The 5526-nt window shown below is 40.7% G+C and overlaps 1 non-coding gene across 1 annotated transcript; it reads left to right on the top strand.

Annotated features, from left to right (window-relative positions):
• The first annotated feature begins 1289 nt into the window (after nt 1-1289).
• Nucleotides 1290-1393, top strand: LOC114672041 (small nucleolar RNA U13). The gene has a single exon (XR_003722240.1). It is a non-coding gene; the product is annotated as a small nucleolar RNA U13 (small nucleolar RNA).
• The last annotated feature ends 4133 nt before the right edge of the window (nt 1394-5526 follow it).

Here is a 5526-nt window from a genome sequence, read left to right as displayed (position 1 = left end):
TACAAATATCATTATTTCATTATGTTCTGCAGAAAACACAAGGACCCTAGATGCTGAACAATTTTGAGGACCATAAATGCAAGAAATAGAAAGGACTTAGAAGACATTATTCTCCTTCACAAAGTGTGGTACCACTGCTCCCCCCAGGCACTCAGGACGAAATACCATTGATGATTTGCTCTTTCTTCTTCCCCACCTCATTCAACCACTCATCACTTTCTAGAATATTTGCAATGCTGTCTTTTCATCTCCATCTTATCTGCCATTGCCCAGGTCCAGGGCCTCTAATTCCCTCTTCTGGGCTACTGTAATATTAAAGCCCTAATTGGTGTCCTTGCCTCCAGCCTCTACACTGCTACTGAGTAGTGAATCACATTTGCAATTAATCAATGTTATAATCAATTACTTCAGTCTCTGCTTTGCCAAGAGAGGGAACTCCATCAAAGAAAAGATGGTGCCCATCCTGTTCAACACTGCATCTGTAATGCCCAGAACAAAGACTGGCATGAGATTGGAAAGGCAGTGGGTCAATGAAACAATGAATGAAGAACAAACATACGAATGATTTCAAACTGCAAAAGTACATATCACACAACTCTGGTGACTGTCCTTCCTACCTCCACAGCAGAAAAGATAAAGTCCATACTCCCCAGCTTGGCACACAAGGCCCTCCTTGACTTGACCTCTCTACCTCTCCTTGCTTATCTCAGCCACTCCCTTCCTTGAATTTTATGTATCAAAATATCTTGAAAAATTCCATGCTCTTTATCTCTTCTATGTGTCAGCTCACTTCCTTGTGCCTGGAATGTCCTTACCCAACACTCCATCCTCTATCTCCTTTTCACCAAACTCTTTTCTCCTTTTTAAAAGCATAGAGAACACTGTCCATTGTGTTCTACCACATGGATTTAGCAAAGCTAAGCATTTTGCCATATTTACTCCAATTTTTCTTTAAGAAATAAAGCACTGTAAATACAGTTGAACCTCCTTCTTTAATCTCATCCCCTTCTCTTTTTCTTCAGAGGCATCTGTTCTCTTGCTTTTGGCGTTAACCATTCACATATATATATTTCATATTTTTAATTGGGATTTTGAAAGCTACCCCACCCCCACTGGTCACTCTGATGTTTTAGCCTAGATGAAGAGTAGTCCAAAGTCTAGAGAGGTCAAGACTTACATGAGGTCACTTAGCAAGGTAAGACCAAGATAGCCCACAAGCCCAGGACTCCTGTCTCTTAGTTTGTGTTTTCCCAATACACCATGGTGCATCTTTTAAACAGTGTGTATAGATCCTTTTGCCGCTCATAAGTGTGATGATTGGGTTTGCATGCTCACGTGTAAGATGTGTTTTCCTCAAACCTTGCTATAATATCAGCACAGTACCTATCTGACATGAAAAACATAAAGTAAAAAATTTTTAAATGGGCTGGGTGTGGTGGCTCACGCCTGTAATCCCAGCACTTCGGGAGCCAAGGCAGGTGGGTCACTTGAGGTCAGGAGTTCGAAACCAGCCAGACCCATATGGTGAAACCCGTCTCTACTAAAAATACAAAAATTAGCCAGGCACGGTGGTGGGCGCCTGTAATCTCAGCTACTTGGGAGCCTGAGGTGGGAGAATCGCTTGAACCTAGAAGATGGAGGTTGCAGTGAGCCAAAATAGTGTCACTGCACTCCAGCCTGGATAACAAATTTGGACTTCATCTCCAAAAAAAAAAAAATCATCATCATCATGTATATGAACGAAATAGATACCATACACTATGTCTCAGAGATAGTGCTAGACATATTTATACACACACACACACATATATACGTATGTGTATTAGTTCATCCAACCCTCACTCTAGAGAAGAGAAACTGACACTCAGAGAGGAGGTGAAGTCACCTTCCCTGTGTTACCCAGCTAGCAGGTAGCAGAGGTAAAATTGGCCCCCCAGGGCTGCCTGACTTCTAATGCTGCCCTCTAGTGGGGACAGTATGGAAAAGACATGAGTTTTGAAAGCAGAAACCCCAAGATTTGTGTCTGGTTCCTCCCATCCCTGCCCAGAGAATCCTGGGTAAGTTAAGTTCATTTAAAATACCATTTACTGAATCTTTACTAAGCACCAGCAATCTTTACACATCACCTCATTTAGTTCCCACAACCACATTCAAAGAGAAATATTATTTTTTCTCCATTTTCAGAGGGAGAAATTGAGACTCGGGGAGAACATACCATTAACAAGGAGCAAAGCCTGAAGCAGGACTCAGGATCACCAGCTCCAGAGACCGTGCCCCGAAATATCCCCAGCATCCTTTTTTTTTCTTCCTCTCATGGCTTGTTTTTTTAATTTCATTTTTGAAATTATCATGTAGTTTGTATATAACACATCTGATTAAAGTCTTATAGCCAAAACATACAGAAACCTCTTAAAACTTAATAAGAAAACAAATTCTCCAATTAAAAATGAGCAAGAGAGCTGAACACACATTTTATTAAAGAAGATATACAGATGGAAAATAAGCATAGGAAAAGGTGTTCAATGTCATTTGTCATTAGAAAAAATACAAATTAGGCCGGGCGCGGTGGCTCAAGCCTGTAATCCCAGCACTTTGGGAGGCCGAGACGGGCGGATCACAAGGTCAGGAGATCGAGACCATCCTGGCTAACACGGTGAAACCCCGTCTCTACTAAAAAAAATACAAAAAACTAGCCGGGCGAGGTGGCGGGCGCCTGTAGTCCCAGCTACTCGGGAGGCTGGGGCAGGAGAATGACGTAAACCTGGGAGGCGGAGCTTGCAATGAGCTGAGATCCGGCCACTGCACTCCAGCCTGGGCCACAGAGCGAGACTCTGTCTCAAAAAAAAAAAAAAAAAAGAAAAAATACAAATTAAAACCACAATGAGATACCACTACGTACCTATTAAAATGGCTAAAATCCATAAATCTGAAAATACCAAAGACAAAGATGCAGAGAAATAGGAACTCTCATATTTTCTTGGTGGGAATACAAAATGGTGTAGTCACTTTGGAAACATTTAACAGTCCTCGAAATGTTAAACATAGTTACCTTACGACCAGCATTTCCACTCCTGTATGTATAACCAACAGAATTGAAAATATATGTCCACACACCAAAAAAAATTGTTTAAAATGTTCATAGCAATGGGCATGGTGGCAAATGCCTGAAGTCCCAGCTACTTGGGAGGCTGAGGCAAAAAGATCCCCTGGCCCAGGAGTTCCAGGTCACAGTGTGCTGTGATCTTGTCTGTGAAGAGCCATTGCATTCCAGCCTGGGCAATGCAGAAGGACCCCACTGCTAAAAAAAAAAAAAAAGAAGAAATGAAATGTTCACAGCATCATTATTGACAACAGTCGAAAAGTGGAAGCAACCCAAATGTTCATTAACTTATGAATGGATATGCAAAACGTGGCATATCCATACAATAGCATATTATTCGGTGATAAAAAAGAATAAAGTACTTCTACCTGCTACAGCATGGAGGAACCTTGAAAATAGTACGCTAAGTGAAAGAAGCCATTTACTAAAGGCTACATGTTGGATGATTCCATTTATGAAATGTCCACAATAGGCAAATCCATAGGGACAGAAAGCTTGCCAGAGGATTGGGGGAGAAGATAAATGGCAGCGACTGTTAGAGGGTGTGGGATATCTTTATGGGGTGAAGAAAATGTTCTAAATGTAGGTAACGGTGATAGTTGCACAACCGAGGAAATATCTTAAAAATCATTGAATTGTACACTCTGAAGGAGTAGATTGTATTGTATATGAATTATATGTCTATTCAGATAAAGTTATTAAAAATATAAAGTTGTAAAAAATAAGGTAAGGCCAACAAATATTGAAAACAATGGTGCAGAGCCAGAGTTGTGAGGCAGCCGGAAGTGTATTTTTGGTGCAAGCAGCGAGGCCACCATCCTGGCAGAAGTGCGCTTGCTCAAAGATTGTTTTAATGACCTAGTTAAGAATGGCTTAGGGCAGGGAAAAAAAAAAAAAGAATGGCTGTGATGAGATTGGCTGTTTTCAAACAAACATGTGAAGAACTGAGAGCAGGTGTAATGTCTATATATCATTCCTGTGTTCAACCAGAAACAACTACAAAAAACCCTATGTACATTTTTTTAAATTTATTTTTTATTATTATTATACTTTAAGTTCTAGGGTACATGTGCATAACGTGCAGGTTTGTTACATATGTATACTTGTGCCATGTTGGTGTGCTGCACCCATCAACTTGTCAGCACCCATCAACTCGTCATTTACATCAGGTATAACTCCCAATGCAATCCCTCCCCCCTCCCCCCTCCCCATGATAGGCCCCGGTGTGTGATGTCCCCCTTCCCGAGTCCAAGTGATCTCATTGTTCAGTTCGCACCTATGAGCGAGAACATGCGGTGTTTGGTTTTCTGTTCTTGTGATAGTTTGCTAAGAATGATGGTTTCCAGCTACATCCATGTCCCTACAAAGGACACAAACTCATCCTTTTTTATGGCTGCATAGTATTCCATGGTGTATATGTGCCACATTTTCTTAATCCTATGTACATTTTAATAAAATATATGACCGTCAAGACAAAGTGCTAAAAGTTTTTAAGAAAAAGGCGATTAAAAAAAAAAAAAGAAAGTGACCAGGAATCAAATTGACATCTGATTTCTGAATAGCAACACTAGAAGCAAAAAGACAATGGAATAGTGTTTTTAAATTTTTTAAGTAGCCTGAAACCATAAAACTCCTAGAGGAGAGCAAAATTATAAAGTTTCATGACATTGGTCTTGGTAATGTTTTGGGGCTGGGGGTATGACACCAAAACACAGTCAACAAAAGCAAAAACAGACAAGTGGGACTATATTAAACTAAGAGCTTCTGGGATTGGTGCAAGGGCTCACACCTGTAATCCCAGCACTTTGGGAGGCCGAGGTGCGTGGATCTGTTACACTCAGGAGTTTGAGACCAGCCTGGTCAACATGACAAAACCTCATCGCTACAGAAAGTACAAAAAATTAGCCAGGTGTAGTGCCCTGCCTGTGATCCCAGCTACTCAGGAGGCTGAAGTGGGAGGGTAGCTTGAGCTCAGGAAGTCGAAGCTGCAGTGAGCTGAGGAGCTGAGGGTGCACCACTGCACTTCAGCCTGGGCAACAAAATGAGACTGTGTCTCAAAAATAAATAAATAAATAAATAACCTTCTACACAACAAAGAAAATAACAAACAGAGTGAAAAGACAATGTTAATTGTCAGGGAAATGCAAATCAAAACCACAGTGAGATATCACCTCACGCCTGTTAGGAGGTCTGTTATACAAAAAATAATTTAAAAAAAAAAGATGTTGGTGAGGATGTGGAGAAAATTGGAGCCCCTTTGCCCTGTTGCTGGGAATGTAGAATGGTGCAGCCACTACAGAAAATAGTATGGAGATTCTTCAAAAAATTAAAAATAGAACTACCCTAAGATCTAACAATCTCACTTCTGGGCATTTATCCAAAAAAATTTAAATCAGGATCTCAAAGAGGTATTTGCATTCCCATGT

The sequence above is a fragment of the Macaca mulatta genome, chromosome 13 (assembly GCF_049350105.2).
Source record: "Macaca mulatta isolate MMU2019108-1 chromosome 13, T2T-MMU8v2.0, whole genome shotgun sequence".
NCBI lineage: Eukaryota > Metazoa > Chordata > Mammalia > Primates > Cercopithecidae > Macaca > Macaca mulatta.
Note: the sequence above shows the minus strand (reverse complement) of the source record. Positions and strands in the feature narration are given on the sequence as shown.